Below are 22549 nucleotides of genomic sequence, written 5' to 3'. Positions count from 1 at the left end.
CGCATGCCCGTCACCAACAGCAACAGCCCGTGAAGCAGAAGAAGGAAGCCGACAGCAGCTCGTGAGCACTGCAGTGCACAACACCGAGCGTCCAGCCTCTCTCAGCCAGTGTTCGCCTTCCTCCACCAGCGACGACGCGGAGGAAAAACAGGCTTTGATTTTTAAAACCACCGAGATTTCACCGCATCCTGACGTCCCGTTCACCGCCGCGTGAGTAGCATGTTATAATTTATTTTTATTTATTTTTATTTATTTTTAGTATGTAAGGGGGGGACTGCCGCGGTGGATGAAACATGCTAACGTGATTTGGGTTCCGGTGGTGTTTATATAATATAAGCCTCCACGGGCAGCGCGGATGTCAGGTTTAACGGGTCGGGACGGCGTGGAAAAACCGCGTTGTTCTATTTATAGGAGCGTCGTGGAACGGCTCGTGTGCGGCGCTGCTGCGTGGGGGGCTCGTAGCGGTTATTATTGCCCAGCTTCGCCCCCCCTGTCAGCGGACGGAGCCAGTCCTGGAGGTCCGCTCAGGAGTCCGCATCCCTCCGGCTGCCCCGGCGTGCCGGATGCTCTGCAGGTAAACACGCCGGGAAAATAACAACAATAATAATAATAATAAATAAATAAAGAAGAAAGGCTCCTGTCCTTGCAGATAGGGTTTTGTTTGTAAAGAAGAAATCGCGCAGCGTTGTGGTCACACCGCAGTAATTGGCTTAGGTGCCTATTTTCAGACTGATGTTTGGAAGTGCACTAACTACTGCCATTCTACAACCCTGTCCACATGTATATATTTATAAATATATAAATAAGTTCCTAATCTATCTCTTCAGGGCTTGATAGTTGTCCACCATATGATGCAGATTACTGTGCATGCGTCCTAATCCAGCCTTCCTCTTTTTATATTTTGCTTCCAAGGAGCCAGACTTTCTTGTAATCTTTCAAAGTTGTCTTTAATCTTGCAGAGTGGTCTCTGGGCTTTTTTTTTTCTGAAGCATTTGATGGACTTACCATTCGGATCAGCTCATCAAAACTCAAGGGATGAGCCGGTGTAATGAATTTAGCAACAACCAGATTTTGAAGTGTATGGTAGAGGATTTGTTGTGAAAATACATGCTGTTCCCTGTTCTTGAAGGTCGTATCTCTGTCTCCAAAATGTCTCAACACGTTGGCAGGAGTTTTCAGTGTCCTCGCACGAGTTGCAGAGACGTTTTATTGCTTGAATTTGTTTCCTTTTTCTCCTCAGAAAACGCAGTCGCGGGCGTCTCGAACGCTTCTCAAATTAGCTGCCCTGAATTTTAAAGCGCCAGAGCTTCGCCGGAGCTCTCCTTATGACAGAGAACATGAAAGTCCAGGTCTAAAACTCACCGTGCACAGCCAAGAAGGCAGTTTTGCGAGCTGTGCACGTGAAAGCAGGCCGTCATTTTCAAAAACTCAAGCTCAGCCGCACGGCTCACTGCTCACAAACACTCAGATTTCAGCCAGACTGCAACAGAAAGTTCACTTTATTTTCTTTGTTTTCTGGCAGTTTTAGGGTCGCCTACAGTTGCAGCCCAGCGAGATACCACCTCAAGAAGCATCTACAGAAAATGTGCTGATAGTAATCTTTTTTTTTTTAAGCTTAAACAGGTAATCTTTCACTAACGAGATGATTACAGAAAAGGTTTTATGAGGATCAACTGGTGGGTGAAGTATTACTGAGGTCCTGGAACAGATTTTAGGTGGATTTTTACTCATTTTCTGTATAAAGTTTCTTTTAGTTCAGCCACTTTTTTGTCCTTGTTCAGTTTCCTCAGTTTGTTTAAAGACACGCTGCACCTTCATGAACTAATACACAACATTAGGAGCTAAAAGCTGGTTAAATTGCCTCATGTTGGTGCATAAATACAAGTTTATCTCTGTAAAAGTGTTGTTTTTTTTAGATGCAACAAAATAAATGTTATAGTTGGCTGCTGACAGCAAAGAAGACAAAGATATAATTAAAAGAAGGTTGTTTTCTAAGACCTGACACTGGTTTATTACTTGAGTTTAAAATGCTTTTACATGCTTCAGTAATTACTGAGTTAGTGTTAACTGGTTTAACATTAAAATGAGTGTTTAGATGGGAAAATGGGTTGGAAAATGAGTAAACGTCAATATAAAATACTTTTAAAAACCTTCAGAAAGCCTCAAAAACTCTTAAGGTCCATATACTTTGAATTTTATTCTAATTATTCAAGCTAGATGAATAAATAGAAGTGATTTTAATTAAAATGATGTAATAATTATTATACACTGCCAGTATAAACCAATATTATAAACAAACAGAAAGGCAGAGAGAACCTATCCTGCTTAGATTGCGTGCCTGTTTCTTTTTGTTTTATTTAACAAAGAATATTTAGGTATAAGAAATTATGGTTTTATCCATTCATGTACAAAATTAAACCAAGTGTTATTTTCTTTTTAAGGTTCTTCATTCACAGTTTCACATATGTGAGGTATTGTAAGATTTGGCTCCCATTTAGAAACATTTCGCAGCAAAGTTGCCCATTTGCTGAGTTAACGTGAGTAATTGAGTATTTAGCAAAATCTAAGTGCTATACTCAGCTAAAGCAGTGCTCTGTCAAGGAAACCTTTGCCAAAAAACAGGGTCAAAGCTGAGTTGGAGGGCTGACTACACAAGGCCTTACTCTATATTTCACAAAACTGCTGCTCCCATTGCTGAGACGACAAGTTAAGAGTGGAGAAAACAGCTTAGATCATTCACCAGGGGGTGGAGGATGGGGGGCGCCCCGTGCCAAACTCGGCTGAGATGCTGCAGCAGCTCCGGGTACGTGGACCGGAGCAGCGGAGGAAGAGGGAGGAGAAAACTCCCTCTGGGTGTCGGCGTGCTCGTGTGTTTTAACCCCAGAGGCGACAGAGAAGGTGCCCATCACCTTCACACAGCCCCACGTGGACACAGAAGCCTCTCCCATTGATCCGTTTGTTCCTGCCCTGTGGGCGTTCTGCTCGTCGTGGCGATGAGGCGCTATAAAAAGCTTTTCATCAGGACTCTCAGACTTGTGGCTGCTGATCAGGATTTACGCTTAAAGAAAACCGCAGGAGGCTGAATGACGGCTTTAGTGAGAAAAGCTGCTGAATGTAACTTTCTTGAATTGTACTTATTTACCATCCATAAGCTTAATTAATTAGATGCCTAGCATTCTTCATATCGCCCGCCACCTTTCATAGCAGCGTTAAGAACATCTTATCGAAGTTGTAGCCATTTTGGTCAAACCTTGAGAATGACATCATTTTCAGTCTTGTGCAATATCGTGAGATGTCACTCTCAGATTATGTGTTAGGGATGATTCTCAGCTACAACTCTGTAAAATTTTACCTTAATATCTGTAAAATTGACTGACTTTTAGCCATTCTTGTGTTCAGTTGGCTGCAACAGTATCTATATCAATACATCCAGTAATTATAACCTGGAAGGTTCATGAGATATTTTGCTAACAGACAGACAGAGTTGACTCTAAATAGTTGATATCAAAGGTCTTGTCTCGTCAGACGATGTGTTGGGGAACAGTTTCAGCTACCACCACACCAAACTTTAAGGCAGAATCTGTCAAATCTGGCTTCCTGCTCTCTGGAAGCCTTCCTGAATAAATTTTTCTGTCCCAGACATAACATCGGTAAACCTGCAAAACGCACGAGTCTAGTCTAATTGTAAGTTAGGTTTGAGAAAGTTGAATTAGTCGGACTTCCCTTGGTGCGGCCGAGCATCTCCTGTGTGTCGTGAAGAATCTCTCAAACAGTAGTTGGAAGGAGAAGAAGCCGTCTCTCTGCGGGGAGATAAAATGCTCTAATTACAAAGGGATTTCCTCATGGAGTGTCTGAAACATTGTTTTATTTATTTACTTTTGGTTGAAAAGCATTTTGAGCAGTTTTAAATAAATACTATTAGCGAAACCCTATCTTGACTTATCTCGTGCACTCTTCCTGAAAAAGACCCGCCAGCAGACATCCTGTTTTTGTCTGTCTGAATTAGCTGATGATGAAGATAAACAGCCGCTACAATGTTGGGGTGTTTTGTCGACCAGTTCATCCTGTGAGACTCTGAGCTACTTCCACACATCTCTGCTGCCGTTCTCTTTTCAGCCTCCTAAATATGAGGAAGAAGAACAGAGAGAGAAACTGTTGAAATTAAATAGCCTAACAAATTATGAATAAAAAAACCTATTGTAAAACTTGTTAAAGAACTTGGATACGGTTGAAGTGTTATATACTGTAAATATTGGTTGTTTATCATTATTCTGGATTAGTAGAGCTCTGGTGAAGCCATTCAAAACCAAAGATGCAGACCAGAGGAGTTTTCCTCAACTTTTTTATATTTAAACTCCTTAAAGTGAACCAACGTACTGCTCAGAATGTAGTGAGATTAAAACAAGTAGTTTAAATTGCAGATAAAATAAAAACGTACATATGCAGTTTGCGCCAGTCTCTTCTCTGCGTAAACATTGGCGTGAATGGGACTGTGGTTGTTCTCTCCAGCTGCTCCGGGTGAACACCGGTTGTTTCACGGCTGACTGGTAACCTGACTCCACTTTAGCAGGTAGCACACCTGGCAGTCTGAACGCAGCCACATCATATCGGTTTTTCTCAGCACACACAGGGCTCTGTTCGAGTGGACTTATCTGATGGCAGCGCGGCTGTTTTGTTAAGTACGTTTCTGTTTAGATTAGCTTCGGTCCACATCTGGCTAATCGCTCCTAAAAGTGGTGTTTTTAGTGCGTCGGTTCTTCACTGCGACGTCTCAAGCTGCAGTTTTGTTTTTATAGCTTAGTCTTGCAGAGTAAAACCGGGCAGCAAGACTTACTGGATGTGTGATTATAAAATCTCTCCACTTTCAATTAAAATACTTTATAAACAGTGGCATTCAGTGGTGAATACTTCAGGCAGTGTTTACTTTACAAAGAGCAGTACATTTCACTTTGTTTTGAATTATTATTGGATTATTTTTTTTATATTTTTACAGTAAAAGCTTGTAAGTTATACACCAGAAGTCCATTGAAATTAATAAAATCTTTGCCATCTTGTGCTTGACATATTAGTAGCCCTGTGTTCCAGTAAAGAAAGCCTTTGTTTCTTTTGTTTCTCAAGTTTTTTATTTTTAATAACAATATAAAAAGGCCAGGTAATGGTGAACTTGTCTATACATCTCAGGAGGCTCTGTGTTGGTTATGTAGGCTGTCTTCGTTACATCGAGGACTTGGTCATAAATCCTGTCACCATTTCGTTAATCCTTTTTGTTTTTTGAAATAAAACAATAATTTTGCTGACCTCCAGCAGCTGCAGTTCCTGTTCTGAAGCTTAGCTGCTGTTTGACGGCTCGTTACTGAATTGCTCTTCTTTTTGTGTTTTAAAATACTTACATCCATATTGCAGCACAGCTGATGTAAAATCATGGACAGTAGGTCAGCAATAAGTAAAAAAACAAACAGATCTGCACACCAAAAAGCTCCTGTATAAGGTTTATTTTTATTATATATATATATATATATATATATATATATATATATATATATATATTTGGTCTAAAGAATGGCAGTGTACTGAAAAGTAAAACTTTTCTGGTGTGCAGATCTGTTTGTTTGTTTTTTTCTCTCCAAGGTTTCTGCCATTTGCTCCAGCATCCGTTCCAGTTAATGTTTCTGCCAAAGTGTTTTTTTTTCGTGTGTTGTTGTATTGTTCACACAATTGTTGGAGGTTTGAATTCCTCGTCAGTTCACGTTATATTACAAGATTTTCTGACACGTTGGATTTTAAGTTTCGTTTTCCTTAAAAATCCCCCATTATTAACACATCTGCCTAACAAAACTGATTTAATAATTACTGAATAAATGAAACTCATGACTTTTACATTAGGAGTCTGCAGATCCAGATCAGTAATTATTTGTAAATGAATCTGTGGGAATATTTATTGATCAGAACTATGGATTTACACATTGATCTGTTGATCTTTTTACTACTCACTCTTAAATTACTGTAGTAGAGTTACCATAACTTCTGTAAGTAGAAACGTGGTGCCGTAAAGCTGTGTGTTTTCACATCTTTTTCATCTTTGCTGAACTGTAAAGAATAGATAAACTTGCCTTAACTTGAAAACGTTTAATTTCTGTATAAATTTCCAGTTAACTGCATTAGCTTCTCTATATAATCTTAAATATTAAGTTAGCATCTATGCTGATTCTGTCAGCCTGTGATTAATAAGGGTTTTGATGTTGTTGTGCACCCTTCCTTGTTTTTGGCATGAAAACATAAAAATCAGTGTTCATTTTTGTGAAATAAGTCAGTCTAAGTTACAAGACAATCAGAATCCATCAGTAATTATTTTATAATTGCATTGCATCCCTAAAGGTGTCTAAAGATTTCAGCACCTAATCTGGGAGCATCTGTGGAAAGTCAATGAGGGCCGAGCTTTTTCTGCGTTTTTGTTTTCCGCAGGATGGAGTGAATGTGACGCAGGGCTCGTCTCTGACCCTGGCTTGCTTGACATCCTGTACTTCGCTGAGGGGGTCCCAGCATCAATGCTGCTCCATCGCCCTTTTCACTAAATTATTTTGAGCAGAGAGCCGCAGGTGTTAGTCATTATTCATGTGGCCCCCATTAAGACTTTAAAACGTGCAACAGTCTTTATTTTGGGGGAGACGGTAACCTTTAAAGGTGAGGTGTTGTGAGCGTGCACAGACAGCTCCAGGTGAACCTAACCACTGTCTTTACTCATTTATTTTAAAGATATTTTGTTTTCTCTTCTTCTGCATTCACCAGCGTTAAGTTCTGTGTGGAAACAGAAGAAAGGACTAATGCAGATGTCAGACATGGTTAGCATCAGAGCGTGAATGTGACATTACAGTCGATGCCATACACCCACGCATGTTAGCACTACAAAGGGCAGAACGAGGCCTCCATGCTACCACCGGCTGGAGAAGTCACGGGCACAAACGCTGCATGGACTCACCTACAGATCACTGATAGATTTTAGGGAGAGTAGTCTTTGTTTTGGTTTTATTACCTGTTGCACTAAAAACAAATTTACTCTTAAGAAATGCAAACGTCTAAGCTGATGTGCTGTTACACATGAATTAGCTTCGGGATATTTCCTGATAAAGTATTTGCATCTTGATAAAGTATTTGCATTTTGGAGTCTTTTGCACTGGATGATGTCGTGAGCCACAGCTTTTAGGTGATGTAAATAAAATGTAGAATATCCAGCAGCTTCATGCAACACAAGAAGGATTTGCCTCGTGGTTGAGTCGTATTTATTTATGTTTCGTAACCTTTGCTGGTGTGAGTGTGTCCGTCTGAATATTCATGCTGGGCTTCACATATTAGTGGCTGCGCTCGTTCGTAGCTGCAGGCTTTTCACTGCAGACACAACTTTGTGGCCACATTGCTGCTCCATTAGAGTAGGTCGGCACTGTGGGAAAGGCTGTATTTTATTTTGTACTTTTGAGATTCGGGGAAGCACTTCATCACATTAAAGTCTTGTGGAAGACATATTGATATGTTCTTTTTGTTCTCAGTCAGAGAAGTGAATCTGCAATGAACCATATTTAACAAAACTAAAGTTTCAGCATTGTAAAAATAATAACAGTGTGTGTGTCAGCTGTCTAAATAAGAACAGTTTTGTTACTGAATGAGAATTGCATTATTTGGAGTGTGAGAAAGCATTATTCTGTTGTGTGTAATGTAATGAAAAAGATATAAATACAGGTCAAAATGATGCTGAAGTAGGTGACAGTTTCATGGATAATTATATAAAACATAACTAAACATCAGTAATATAAACCTAATATTAATTTAAAATTTTTTATTCTTGTGTTATATTAAGGTTATCGGCAGAAAAGGAAACCATTTCCTGAAGAATTTTGCCCACTGCTTTGAATGTCAAAGTTTTAAACAAAGATCTCCCTCAGTCTGTTAGTGCTCTGAGTTTCTGTTGTGAATGACTCTCGACTTCTACCATTATTTGTGAAAACGAACTGCGTTAAAGCCGTCTTTGGGTTCGCTAATATCGATTAGCTGTGGTGTTCATCTTGAATTGGGTTGACTGCAAAGGTTGATCAGTTGTAGATGAACATCCAGTGATTACTTTCAGTGTTTTATTAAAATCTGTTTAGAAATTCAGGAAGTAGTACGGACACACTTTAATGATGCAAAGGCAATTACATGATCACCCACCTTTAATGGCTGCAGGCAATTATAAGCTCTGCCCCTAGCTGGGTGGAGCCAGAGTTTGTTTTGTTGAAACCTCCTCAAAGCCACTGAGCGAACATGTTGGTTTTTATGACTGCAAGCTTATAAACAACTTAATTTCTTTTGTTTATAGCCACAGTTGTCATTGTGTTCTCTTTGCCTAAGGCATCATTTCATTAATTAACTTATCTGTTAGTTCTCTAAAAATAAGTAATCACACTTAGGGGTGTAAATGTAATGGGATGCCTCACATACACTGTGATATGTGCTACATGGCCCACAATGGTAACCTCACCAAGCAACAATAATGTGATAATCAAAAAACAAAACAAACGGTTCTAAAATAATACATTGCAATAACTAACTGTGATTGAAAAATATGTTTTCTGACCATCTTTTTTATGTTATTTTGACATATTCTTCATCTGGGTAACTCTTGGTCTGGTTTCCCTCATTTACATGTTCCAACACCTGTTCAAGGAGGCGCTCAGGTTGGTGAAATTAGTTTAGGTTCCCTTGTTTTAATGATTTAAAAACTAAAATTTTCTGCCAGCTCCTTGACTCTTGCTATTTTTCTAATTTTACTAAAAAGAAAGTTATATTCCACCACCAGTAATTTCCCACCTCTCATCCTAACAAACATTAAAGTGACAGTTCAGAGATATATACAAAGTTTTAAACAAGGACAAGTGCATGCACACGTTACCAATCGTGTACCAGGCTAAACTTGATCTCTCTCCAGTCATATTTAAGTTTGGTAGTAAATAACATAAAACGTTTCACAATCATTGATAGCCCAGATGGTTAAACGTTTGACAGAAGCACACCTGTCTCTGTCTTTATTCAAGCTTTCTGATTTCTGCTGTGCCTGAGCCAAAAGCCACGTCGCCTCAGGGTATGGCCGCAGCCACTTGCCACGTCTGTGAGGAGTCACTCCGAGTTCTTTCAAACCCACTTTAGGCCGTTTGGTTTGAACATGTGTTCGGGAGCAGACATCCACACAAAGGTTCTCATCATAGCAGTTGTCTGAGTGTGTATCATCGCCCCCCAAAACACTGTCTGTGTCATGATGTGACTGTACATGTTTTCACTGTGGATTAGACTAAGCCCATCAATAATGCAAACCACATGGAGAAGCTGTGAAAACACTTTTTCCCTCTTGTTTTATACGCTCCTCAGCTTCATGCTTATTAAACAGTTAAAATCAGGAAGAAAAAAAAGTCCTCTCCTTCAGAACAATGAGTTAAAACTTTTAAATAAACAGAGTCTGCAGCTGGACAAATGAAGGAAGAGGTTGAGGCCCTTTTTAATATTTATCACCTCTGACCTTTCCTTTCTTGTCATCCTTGTTTTGTCCACAGACCACTTCGTAATAAGACTATAAATGGAAGGAAAAGGAAGAACAAGGTTAAGAGAAATATGGCAAATCTTTTTTCATAGTGACATTTGTCTCCTATCCAACATTTTAAATGTCCTAAATGTGAAGTCATGAAGGGTAGTGGGTGAAATCCTTCCTTGTGGCATTAATTAGCTTGCTAAATACATCAACTTACAATGGCTCCAGGTCAGTTTGTACCTTTGCTAAATTATACTTTAGTGCTTTGGTCACTACATACCCATACTATTTTGGGTCCAAATAGAAGCTGTCTGTTGTAGGTTTGTCCATACCCAATTTTCCAGCTTTATTCCCATTTTGTTCCCACTTTGTCACCACTTATACCAACCTTGGCAGCTGCCCCATGAGTTAATGTACTGGAGTACATTTTTGAAATGGGATGAGCAGGTTTGGGTTGGTATGAATGTCAACCACTGTACGAAATGTGGGGTACATTTTAGCAGAGGCAAGAATTGATCACCAACCACTTGCAACACTATTTTTAAATTATTGTTCAGAAGAATTTACCACAATACCAACCATGAATCATTGGAAAAACATCAGACTAGACATTACAACAGATATCCTACTATATCTATAAAGTAGTTTTATTAAGAAAAGAGAGCTTTGACCCAAACAGACTAGGTATACCTTAGACCTATGCAAGTCTAAGCTTTACAGCTTAGACTTGCATAAAACTGCTCTATGTTAAATTAAACTTTTTTGTGTCCTGAAAGAGTCTTTAACTATTCCAGCATTCTGCTTTTGCGTTCAGAAAGAGTTTGTTCAATTAATTACAGTTTCCCTTCTTGAAATCTGCCAGCTGTGCTGATCAGTGGGTATAGTTTTTACCGTCTCACTGCTTCAGTGTTTTTAGAACTGACAAAGATGCTAAAGTGAGATTTAACATGTTTCTGAGAAATGGGGGGTTGTCAGAAGCACAGTGTGGCAGGTGCTGCCCGTCCGTGGGGGCATATTTGTGTACTCTGCTCACTCAGTGGGAACATTTTAATTTGATCCCTTTGTTTCTATAAAACAGGTCAGGATTTGCTTTACCCCCAGGCAATTTGTGTCAGCGCTTGTGCAGAAACTGTTGTAGTGACGCAGGAATGGTGTGTTGTCAGAAAACTTTTACTCGGGTTGGATTGTCTTAATGAGGTTCTCCTGAAATTGATTGATAAGATTTTATCTTGGCTCATTTGCACGCGGCCACACACTTCGAAGTGACTGTGACCGGGAAATTTTAATCTTTGAAACTCTGTAAATAACACTGTAACAACGCAGAAGAAATTGACCAAAATACGTGTTCAAATTATTCCATTCTGAGACTGAATTTGAGAACAATTAGTTGGCGAGAATTTGTTCAGCATGCAGCCTGCGTTTGCCACAGATGATGACTGTATTGTTTGTTGTCTGAAGTGGAAAAAGCACGTCGATCACACTGGAATGTTCTGATCTCATCTGCTTTTGAAAACTAAAGTATTGCAACCAAATCAAGACAGTACAGCACACACTGAACCCCAAAATAACTAATATTCTCAAATTTCTGTAAGTCACACATGGTTTTCTTCTTAAATTGACCAGGTAAGATGAAATGTGACACCTCTGCTGAGTTTGTGTCCACAAGTTGAGGTATTAAAATATATCTTCTTAAAATTTTATGAAACTTTGCCTTTTAGAGAAGCTAATTGGTAAAAAAAAAGATAACAGATACTTTGTGCTTTTTCTCCCAATTGGAAATTTATTGTCTTTTATTGGTATTTTGTTTTGTTTGTATTATATATGTTCGTGTTTTTTAAAAATCCCTCCATGGACAAATGCATGCACGATAAAAACACTTATTTTCATTCCCTTGCTGCAGATTTTTTTTTTCCTTTCTCTCACATGTTCTCTCTCAGACCTGATGAAACCAGGTGATGAAATATGAGCCTAAATTTGGATGTTCTGTTGAAGCAGGGCAGGTGCGAGTTTTCATCTTGCATTTTTTCAAAAGTGCACTGCATGGTGCTGAGCTTTTCATTAGCAGCTTTTTTCTCAGGGAAAAAGACTTAAATTCCCATCAACACCTTGAATGACAAAATGTGATTAAGCAGTTGTGTTCTTTGCACATAGCTGTTGTTGTTTCATCCTTAGTTACCTCAAGGGCATTAATAAGTCTCAAATTAAATTCATGTTCCCTTAGTTTGGTGCAGAACGTCATTGAGATTCTTAATGATTTAATTTTGTTGTTCTCAACCTGAAAGTCTGGACCAAGGAGTTTTTAATACCTAATTTCATCTGTAATAAAGTTAAATAAGTCTGGAGACTGTTTATGTTTATGCTTTCTGTGTCCACTCTAAATTTTGTCATCTTACCTTTTCTGCTAAGATCTGCCAGCCCACATTTTTATGCCCCGGCTGTGTGTGCTGCTGTTACACACCTCTTCTAGCTAAAAAGGTGGTGCCAAAAATACATCAGACAAAAACGTCTGCAAGTCAAACCACAAGAAGAGGAAAAGCAACACAGTCGCTTGTTTTGTGGAAATACTGCGTGAGGAGTCTGGCTGCCATCAATATTTGGATAATTAGGACTCAAAACCGGTGTCAAAATCCTGTGGAGAAGTCGCTTGAACTTTTTTCTCCTTGTCTTTTGAATAATCAGCACATTACCACCACCTATGGCTGTAGTGAAAACTGTGAACCCCCTGAGTGGAACGATGAACTATGAACACAAGTGCGTGCATGCACAAAAAGCTTTGCCTAAAAGGACACCCAAAGCATGAACAGCTATGTTTCTGCTTTAATTAGGTTGGAGGCTGAAGGGTGATTGTCCAAAAGAGCTGCAGACTTACTAACGGACTGTTTTTGGCCTTCATGGTTGCCTCTTGTTTCTCTTTTGACAACAAATTGATGAACAAGTGTAACACAATGTCCCAATTTATTTTTATTTATCATTTTCTTTAACTACTTTGGAAAGAAGTTTTTTTAACCTTGTTGTGAAAGTAGAATTAGTGCACTGGATCCAACAACCTGTTGTTTTTCAGATCCAACATTTTCCAGCTTCTGCTGCATAGATTTTAAAGTACATTTTGTACCACTTCCAATATAAATAATAAAAATAACTGAAATGTATTTATTTTTATTTTTATGTGTAAAGCACAGTTTGAACTGTACGTAGCTGTTCTGATTATGAGATGCTTACAAAGAGCGAGTGTGTGCCATTTCGTAACCCAGCCTGATGAACCAGATTGATGCAGTAAAGTGGGCGTACCCTCATACATAATGGTGCATTTTCAATGACACTGTAATAGTGGGGGGTTTGTGAAAGTCTGGGAGCAGCACTTTTAGTTGCACTGGTTTGTTCTGGGCTAGAGGGGCAGATGGCGACTTCTCTGCACAATTCAGTTAAAATTATATTATTGGTTGTGGATTCATTTGTCTGAGGACACAATGACTGCTGTCAGAAACAAAACAAATACTACTAAGTATACTGGGATGAAAACTTCTTGCAGAATTTAGTGCCAGGGAGAACAAATATGTTGCCTTTGAACATTAGAGAATCATGAAATTGTTTTTCAGCTGCTTACTCAGTGGAATATGTGACAGTATTCTGTTCCCTTCCACATGTGAACAAACGCATCTTAACCCCTGTAAACACAGCATGTTTGAGCAGGAACTGATGCACTTTTATTGTGCATTGCTGTCGTGTTTGTAAGGCTAGGAGGCACCGAAGCCAATTCACCTCTGAGCCAGCAGTGGAGGTGAGTAAAGGAGTGCTAACATAGAGGAAACCACCAGTTTTTTGCCATTAGGCTGATTCAGACTCGATGTGTAATCACCCACGATGTGTCACTGAGCCGCTGAGCCTGCTTCAATTAACAACCAGCCTGATGATGAGGTCTTTCTTAATAACTTTTTTATTTTGATGATAATCTTCAAACACTGCCCGTATACATCAGTTTGGCCTGTTTACAGAAACTAAATAGAGATGAGTTTAAGACAGGATTAGGACAACTCTGTGACTATGTTGAGAAATATAAAAGTGTTGCACTAATTTTCTGAACATGTTCATAATTCAAGTAACAAGCTGCCTCTTCGGCTCACATGAGGAAACTAAGATTCCACTGTGAACATTTTGAGACCATTTGGAGACTGTTTTGCAAATGCCGTCTCGAATAGTTGCGACCCAGTGAGATACTACTATTCTTCTTTCATATGTTGGTCATTATAGCGCTGTTACTACCTCATATGGCAGCTTAGAGATGTGATTGCAGCAAGATGACTTCAACACTCTGTGATGCCTCAATGCTCTGAGAAATCACACCGAGATGGTCAGAAGGTGTCTCAGGGCTGGCTTTAGGTGTTTGTAAAAAGGGCAAAAAAAAAAAGATATCCTGGATATTTAGGTATATAGTCAGTTCTGGGCTACCAATTTCAGAGAACTATGGAATAATGCTCCAGTTCAGAATCACCGTACGTACATGTCATTCACTTCAGGCTAATTATATTTCAGTCCAAGTCAATACAGTCAGATTCAGTGTGTCAGGAATGACAAAATCCATCCATCCATCCATCTATCTGTCCATCCATTTTTTACGCTTTTTTTGGGATTGTGGTGGAGCTGGTGCAAAAGATGGGGTACACTCTGTACAGGTTGCAAGTCCATCACAAGGCCATAACAAAATCCTGTAAAAAGTTGTTAAGATAGGAATGTTAACTAATTATGTCAAAAAATTCCAATTAAGCCAAACCAGTGGTGCTTAGGGTTGTTTGGTCACACAGTGCCTTGATGTTCTTGGACTGTGTACTCAGCTGCTGTTATGCTACACATGCTCAGTTTCAGATGGAGTGACATCAAGTAAACACTGTCTCTCAAATGACTCATCAGGTTCTCTGAGGACATTTGGCTCACCCATTTATCCATTTAAGAACGATAGGAACCGGACCTTATCAGACTCCTAGACTGGTGTACTGTTCTGTGAATACCAGAAACCACATCTGACCCGATAGTACACCTACATTCCTTTTAGGTAAGAAGACCTCAGAAGCATTCTGTTTACCTCTTCTTTTGCCAGCTCATATGAGTGAGGTGTTTTTAATCCCACAGAGTTGCTGTGCATCATCACAGTTCACGACAGGCTGAGGAGCAGAGCAGAGCGATGTAGGATCCACTGAAATGTGCCAGCAGACAGGAAGCGCTAGTGCTTTTTGAAGGAAGATGTAGCAGTCCTATTTCTCCTCTACAGCAGGGATAGGGCCATGTTGTTCCTCCCAGTTTCATTTCCATGTTCTTCATAGATGAATAAAAGCATTCATAATAAAGACTTTCTACACCAAACACATTTATTTATTTGTATTTTGAGGACCTAGTGCTGTTTAATTGTTTAAATTATATTATTTGTATCTTTATCAACCTGTGCAAATGCCCCTATTGGTAGTTTTGATTTAAAAAGTTTTTTTGGATTGCATATGCATGTTGAGCTTCCTTGTCCTCTCCAGTGAGATCAATGCTATGAGGATGTTCCTGCAGCTTTCTTCTTACCTTTTGCACAGATATCATCGTGATCCAAGTGGACAAATCAGGTTTTCTCATAATTATTTTTGAACAACATCTGTGTACGAAACAGAGCAGAGGAAGAGGATGACGTCCGTCCTGGAGGGCGGTTGTTCGTAATCGAACCGTAAATAAGACATGGCTCCGGGGATGCGGGATGCTTGTGCAGGCAAGCGTGGGGTTGTATGTGGGTGAAAGACCATTTCAATAGAGCGTGTGCAGCGGGGGAGGGGGGGATGGGAAGAGGTGGAATCTGCCATATGGAGGAGAGAGAAAGACAAACGGGAAAAATGGCAGGGAAGAAAGGAGGAAGGAGACTCAGCCGCTCTTGTCAACTCACTTAATGCTCCCTGCTGGCCCCAGGGATGCTGACGGCACAGTTTTGTTGATTCATCCTCCCTCTCCAACTAGTTCCCTCGTCTTCTGCACTCAGTCTCTATCTGCGTTGCCCTTCTGCCGCTCTGTTTGTGATGCGCTCCAATCTGTCTCGTCGTCCTCTGCCATGACCTTGTGAAACTGGAGTCTTTGCTGTCAGATCATCAGGTCTGCTGATGCACATGCCTAATGTCGCAGAGTGTCTTTGTCTTCATTTAAAGCTCCACATTACATAATCTCGCCTAAAAGGTAGGAGGTAACGAGTGTCTGCGGTGTAGCACAGAGCTGGAATATAAAAATCAGTTTGTTATGCTTTTATAATGGAACTCCCAGAGTTACGTATGTCAAACAGTTTCCATAAAATCCTTTTAAATACAAGCCCCGCTTGTTAGAAGTCAGAACTGATCAACTCATCATCTCTAAATCAAAAATTTTGTCTACAAAAACAAATAGTTGTGCTTGGTTATTACTCCTAAAAGAAGTGAATTAAAGACTATCACATGTCTTAAAACCATTCAAAAATATTTATTAAGATGGCAGCTGAAAACAATGTTGTCATGACATTTCTTTAGATCAGTGGCTCCTCAAGTTGGGGGTGGGACCCCACTGTGGTTCATGAAACATCAATTAGGGGTCCTAGATAGCCTTCAGAAATAAAGTCTTTGTAAATCAATTGCTATTGGCATATTTTCACCATAATTGTAGCAAAAAATAAATACAATAATCATAGATGAATTAAAATAACAATACTGTTTGTATTGTGATTATGCTCTTGTTTAATATGGTTATTATGGAGGTTTGTAATCTTAAACTTAAATTGTGTGTGTTGTCAGCTGAAATGTTTGGGAACTACTGCTTTAAATTGACATTCAAGTTACCAGAAACAGGTTTAGCTTTTGACTGGGGGGACATTTTGTGATTGAGCAGCTTTTCATTGTTTTCAGAGCTCTAAATGACAACTAAGTAAAGTAAAGCTGCCTTTAGAGTTTTGAGAACGTAAGAAGAAGCACTTCAGATGCAACACTTCACTGGCTTGAATTAAACGTTGGTGAGTGATTTGATCAGTTTGATAACGGGACTCTAAAACTAATGACAGTGAGATGAGTTGTCTTTGTGATTTCAGAACTAGCCCGAATCTATGTCTGTTAATTGTTTTGTAACAAGTTTTGAGCAACGCCTTCGAAACTCTTGGCGTACTACAGAAAAACTGCATGAGAATAAAAACTCTGTCACTTTATCTTCTAATAAATTTCAACTATCCTTTCCTGTGTTTTCAGTTTGCTTTGTAGGAGCAACTATTTGAACAATCTAAGCCAGAGTACACACTTTCCTTATCAATTATAATAGACTTCAGACTCAGACATAATGACATTTAGATTCAACCCATTGTACTGTACATAGATACCTGCATGTTGAGGTCAGTTCAGCTAAAGTCTTGGATACAGTTGAAGTCGAGCCATTTGCTGTCATTTGATCTTATCCTCATGGCTCAGCTTGAACTGAGGAGATGGAGAGACCTTTTTGCATTGAAGACAACTCCTAATATGGATGACAGAGGCGTAGCATCCTATCTTAACCTCTGCCTACGGCAAGCCTTAGTCATCCTGTTCTTCCCATTGCTTCCCTGTTTTTCTGCTTCACTAGTTCAACATGGTGACCTCATGCAGGACGGATCTTGCTGTTTAACACCCTGGCAGGTATTTATGTCTGGGTTGAGTGTTGCAGTGAAACTCATGTCTCTTTTTGTAAATAATAACTTTTGTGGGGGGAAAAAATGATAATTACATCAACACGAGGAACTGGTATCATCTAGTCTGCTACAAAAACAAAAAACAGATAGACAACACAAGAAAAGCAGTGTCAAAAGAATATAATTTACATATTACATGTAAGGTTAATACGTTTAGTGGTAAATCTCATCTTAAGATGGAACAAAATGAAATTGATTGTGATTTTTATCATAACTTAGTAACTTTAAGCAGTGTGGTTGTGCACTTGTTGAGTGTGGGAGGGAAGAGAAATAAGCCTGTTTGTGTCAAACTCCAACGCACACAGCAGAGGAAAGAAGCAGCAAGCCCTTAAATGATATCAGGATTTAGCAGAAACTCACTAGTTTTATATTGCATATCTAACACAATACAACAGCTTTATTATGCTGCTGGGAATCATGGAATTCCAGTGATATAAAGTGCTATGCAAAAGTTTTAAACCCCTCATATTGTCTTTTATACTTTGCTTCCAAGCAGCCAGAGTTTCCTGTAATCTTTGAAAGTGGCCTTTATTGATAGTTTGCCAAACTTTCCAAAGGTCTTTCAAAGTTTTTCCTTTGGTTTTTGACCTTTTTTTTCATTAATTTCTCTCCATCCCTTGTAACTGTTCCAGACAGCAGTGTGTGGTTTGAAATGTGGTTCATACTTAAAAATAAAATTATCTGGTTTAGATGAACAGTGTCTGAAAGTCATGTCTTTTTGTGAAAAGAAAAAAAACAACAACAACAGAAACCTGACGTGTGACCTGCATGCCACTTTTTCAGCTGATACTTCTTTGGAAATCACTTTGGTGGAGCTAAAATCAAACTTTCTGTTTGTCAAACTGTGTTGTTTTTGGTATTTTTCACAGATTCAGTTGAAGAAATGGGAACAATGCTTATCTTTGTGACACACTGCTGATAACAGCTGCCTAAAGATCCAACTCAAAGTTGCTTCTGTGCTGAGTTGTTATGTGACACAGTGCTTGTTCATCTCTTGAGATCGAAGCCTTTTTAAGCCTGACTGATTCATTGGTCAGTGACTTAACAAACGGACAGTTACTTCTCCAAAAATGGTCAGTTACTTGACTGAAAATGAGTGTTAAAGCAGCCAAGGCCTAAAGAATAACCCTTAAAACCTTTCATAAAGCATGGAGAACTATTGATCATAACAGATTACGAGAAAATCTGGCTCCTTGGAAGCAACATAAAAAGAAATAAGAGATGACTCAGAACTCTTGCACAATACTGTAACGACCAAATAAATTGTATTGTGAAATTTGTGTTGAGAAATAACAAAGAACCATGTCCCAAACTGTTACGATAAGTCCTAAACTGTGCCTAAAGATTGTTTATATCTAATTACAGACATGTTGGTTTATTAGACCAGGGAGTAAAACAAAGTACAGGAAACTATCACTGCTTACTGATTAGTTTATATAATCATTGGAGAAAACAGTTCAAATTTAGTCTTTGTTGTGATGTTGGCACAACAGTTTTAGAGAGGCTGCTTTTTTATGTGTAATGATAATGACCATTAATTACCTGACGCAACCTGGACTTTAACTTTGCAGATTGCAGGTAAACAACCCAGTGTTTTGTTGATACACTCTTTACCTTCATTGTGTTTCCTTTGTTGAACCTTTGCACCCATCGGGATGATGGAGCAGTGTAGAAACCCCAGAGAATGAAGTATTTATCTCATTGTCACCCGATGAAGTTTGACTCATGCACAGCAAGTGACTTTTATGGTATTAATTTCCCCCCTGTTTGTTTGCGGTCTGCTAACAGGAGCAGAGACAATGATGACAGCTCTTATGATTTATGGGGCTGATGTTTCATCTCTGTGTTGCTGAGATAAATGGGACTGTGGTTAGTCAGCCAATAAAGTGTGTCTTTTGCCACCCCACCATCATCGCAGTCAAACATGAACTTCTCAGTGCAGCTATCATAAACTCTGTGACAAAAGCTTTTTGATTGATTGTTTGGGGACAGTTATGTGTTCTTTTGTCACCAAGGAGCTGCTTATTGGTGAATGATTACTTTTATGGCAGCCAACTGATCAGAATTGTGATCAGGTCCTTGAAACACCTTTTAGAAGCTTCAACTTTATATTTATGATCACATTTTTTGTTTCTTTTTTGAAGAAGATCCCTTATGGTATGAATCCAAAGTTTAGTAAATATGGTTTTGCTGTAGTTCGTTTGCTACTGGCTGAATAAATGAAGGTTTTTTTTGTTCTCTTATTTTAAGAATGTACCTCATGATTGGTTAGATGAACTACAGTTTAGAGTGAAAACAACAATATTGAAAAGATCCTTTTAAATCTTTTGTTTTTTCATTCAGAGAAAAGCATCAGATCTTGAATCGTTTTGTTAGATGCTCGCAACATTTAATGTTTGTCATCCACACCGTAGGCTTCTTGTTGCCTGTATTTTCAGTAGTTTTAGGTATTATTATTTTTTTAATTCTGCTAATTAAAAATTCTGCTAAAATAATAAAAAATAAATTTATTTATTTATTTTTAAAATATAAAAAATAAATTTTTATTAAAGTTTTATTTTTTTTTAATGTGTGTGATTCTTGGGGTAGTTTCTTGTTTAGACTTGATTTTTACTTTTCTGCTGCAACAATGTGAATTTTATGACTGAGGAACAAATAAAGGATGATTTTTTTTTAATTTTAATTCTTTTATTCTGCTCCAGAAACACAAGGTTAGACCTCCAAGCGTTAAAGTGGAGCAGTGAGGGGATAAAGATGAAGAGGCCCGATAATCCTAATCTTACCTCCAGATGTGACATCAGATTAGACTGCAAAAGATCTTTGAATGACATATTCTCAGAGTTATGTTAGTCTCCTGAGATATATTTACTTTGCAAAAATAGCATCAGTCGCCAAAAATATTTCTGTTTTCTTCATATCTTGACTTTATAATGGTTTATAAACATGGTTCGGCAATCAGCCTTACTTGTCCACAAATTTAATGTCATTTTAATTATTTTAATTCAGATCAGAAACTTGATTCTGACTCAGAAGGCAACATAAATAAAAAAATGTCAAAGTTTAAAGTCCATACTTGACTCTTAGCTGAAGGTGTAAAGCACATTTTACTAGTCGATAAAAGTGTATACTCAAGGCGCACAAGTGTCTTTATTAATAAAACAAATGTAAATCTATTTGTCTTTAATTATTTAACCCTGTTCACTTTAGCAGCTGTACTCATGCTCTGACTGAAGGGTTTCCTTCATTGTTTGTCTGCATGTCAGGAGGAATATCTCAGACACGGCTCGTTGGGCTTTAAAAGCTCCTGGAGTCGGGATGTTTTATCGTTCTATGTTTGGATAAGAATCCTGTGGACATAACATGAGATGGACTCACAACATTTTATATCACTTGCATCCTCTCAGCAAATTCTTTTTTACTATAATTTTCTGTAAACTATTTAGGTAGGGTCCCTAATTTAAAAAAAAAAAGAAATCCTCAGATTGTAAAGTGTTTGATTAAAAACAAACATTGACCTCATATGTTGTCTCCTTCCTCTTAATTCTTTCACTACTGCTGTCACGCTGTGATTTAAACCACCTCCTTGATGGTACAGTTGCAAAAATAAAACAGACTGTAATCTTGCAGAATATGAGACCATTTTATACACTTCAGTCTTTCCTTTTTTTTTTGTTTGTTAGACCCAACATTGCCATCTTGGAATACAGTTGTTGCATCAGGGTCTGCTCAATCTGTGTGTTTAGGTTGTAAGCTGATGAGATATTTTGGACACAACTTTGCTGAATGTTGACCTGACCAGCAGATCATTTTGTTGTATTGTAGACCAAAGAATGGGTCAATAACAGGCTTCTGTAGAACTTGGAAACCTGCTGAGGAGGTAGTTTAGTGATTTTAGGTAGGTGTGTTGATGCAGGGAAACATCTAAAACATGAAGGGCAGTGGGTCGTGAGAAGCCGGGTTGGAGACCGCTGTGGTACATACCAGACATGATGGTTCCCATTCCTCTGGACCATAACTAATCTGGACATGGACCACATAATATCCTGAATGCTCTTTGCATTGTGCATTAGAAAACCGTTTTTGTTTTACTGAATTGATTGATTGCTGTTGTCATCATATTTGGTTTGCTTTATTTATTGTGCAGAACTTAAATAAATATTTTAACATTTAATGTTTTATACATTAAAATAGAATTTTACCAACCATTTTAGTAATTATCTTTAAAGATGATGGTTCTCTGGTGAACAGTCAGTTCTTACCCTAATGTTAATCATCTTTTTTTATTTGCTTAGAAATGACAGTTAGATTTTTTGACATTCAATTTGACTTCAATTTTCTCAGCGTCATGTCTTCAAACGATTTTTAAATTGAAGCATGCTGTAAGAGTCCTTTGACCTTTTTCCTAAGCAATCCAGTTGCTAGAGTGGTAAACAACATTTTCCTTAAAAAAAAAAAAAAAAAAAAAAAAAAAAAAAATTAGCGACATTCCCCTTTAAGCTACTGAATCATCAACACTCATTGATAATTCACTGAGTTCTCATTCATGGGCTGCTGATTATAGCCGAGTGGAGTACAGGACTCCATGGCAGAGTTATAATTCAAAATCACAATGGGACAGATATAGATGTAATACTTCCCTCAGCAGCTGGTGAGTCTGAGATCATGCAGCAAATTAGACCTCTAAAAAAATTCACACATGCACACCCAGACGGAGGCAAACGCTTTAAGCACAGCGAACAAGGAAAGCTTTTTCTTCTGTGTGAATGAGAAGCTATGGCTCAGTGGTTGAGTGTCTCTTCTGTGTCTCTGTGAGGTCGACAGCCTGAGGAAGATTAGGAGGAAGCACATCAAATGAATGAGAAAGGATAAAAGAAACAAAAAAAATGAAAGGGACGAGAAAGCTGATGGTGCAGGAAACCTGCAGCATTACACTCGCTTTAAGGGAGTTATCCAGGCAGGGTCTGAAAGTGGACATGATCAGACACAAATACACACAAAAAATGTCCTGACCTAAATCCCGTCAAGTCTTCAATTAAAAATTGTTTCTGTATTCTTGGATCTTCAAGTGCTACTCATGCTGGTGTTTTTACAGAACTGGTGGAAGGTAAATCAGGACAACTTATAGTCCTAATTTCTCTCACAGAAAATCTCTCTTTGTGCTTTCAAGCATTTGGGGAGTCTGTAAAGCTGTGAATTATTTCAAAGGGTGTGTTGTTGACTGGACATGGATCGCTTCCGCAGAGGGTTTGTCATCAATGGACGGTCTGGTTGGTTGGCCAGAAAGACAAGGGTGGGGTTGAGCT

The 22549-nt window shown here is 38.6% G+C and overlaps 1 protein-coding gene across 5 annotated transcripts in view; it reads left to right on the top strand.

Annotated features, from left to right (window-relative positions):
• Window positions 1-52: 52 nt before the first annotated feature.
• Window positions 53-22549, top strand: part of adarb1b (adenosine deaminase RNA specific B1b) — a 102052-nt gene continuing 79555 nt past the window's right edge. For 4 of the 5 annotated variants that reach the window (XM_017420718.3, XM_017420715.3, XM_037975955.1 and 1 more), the window contains exon 1: window positions 60-210. The gene's annotated coding sequence lies outside the window, so the exon portion shown is untranslated. Of the gene's footprint in view, window positions 211-411; window positions 575-22549 lie in introns of all 5 variants that reach the window. The other variant, XM_017420716.3, reaches the window with a different exon arrangement.

This window comes from Kryptolebias marmoratus, linkage group LG6 (assembly GCF_001649575.2).
Source record: "Kryptolebias marmoratus isolate JLee-2015 linkage group LG6, ASM164957v2, whole genome shotgun sequence".
Lineage (NCBI taxonomy): Eukaryota > Metazoa > Chordata > Actinopteri > Cyprinodontiformes > Rivulidae > Kryptolebias > Kryptolebias marmoratus.
The sequence above is the reverse complement of the archived record's forward strand: the minus strand, read 5'-3'. Positions and strand labels throughout refer to the sequence as shown.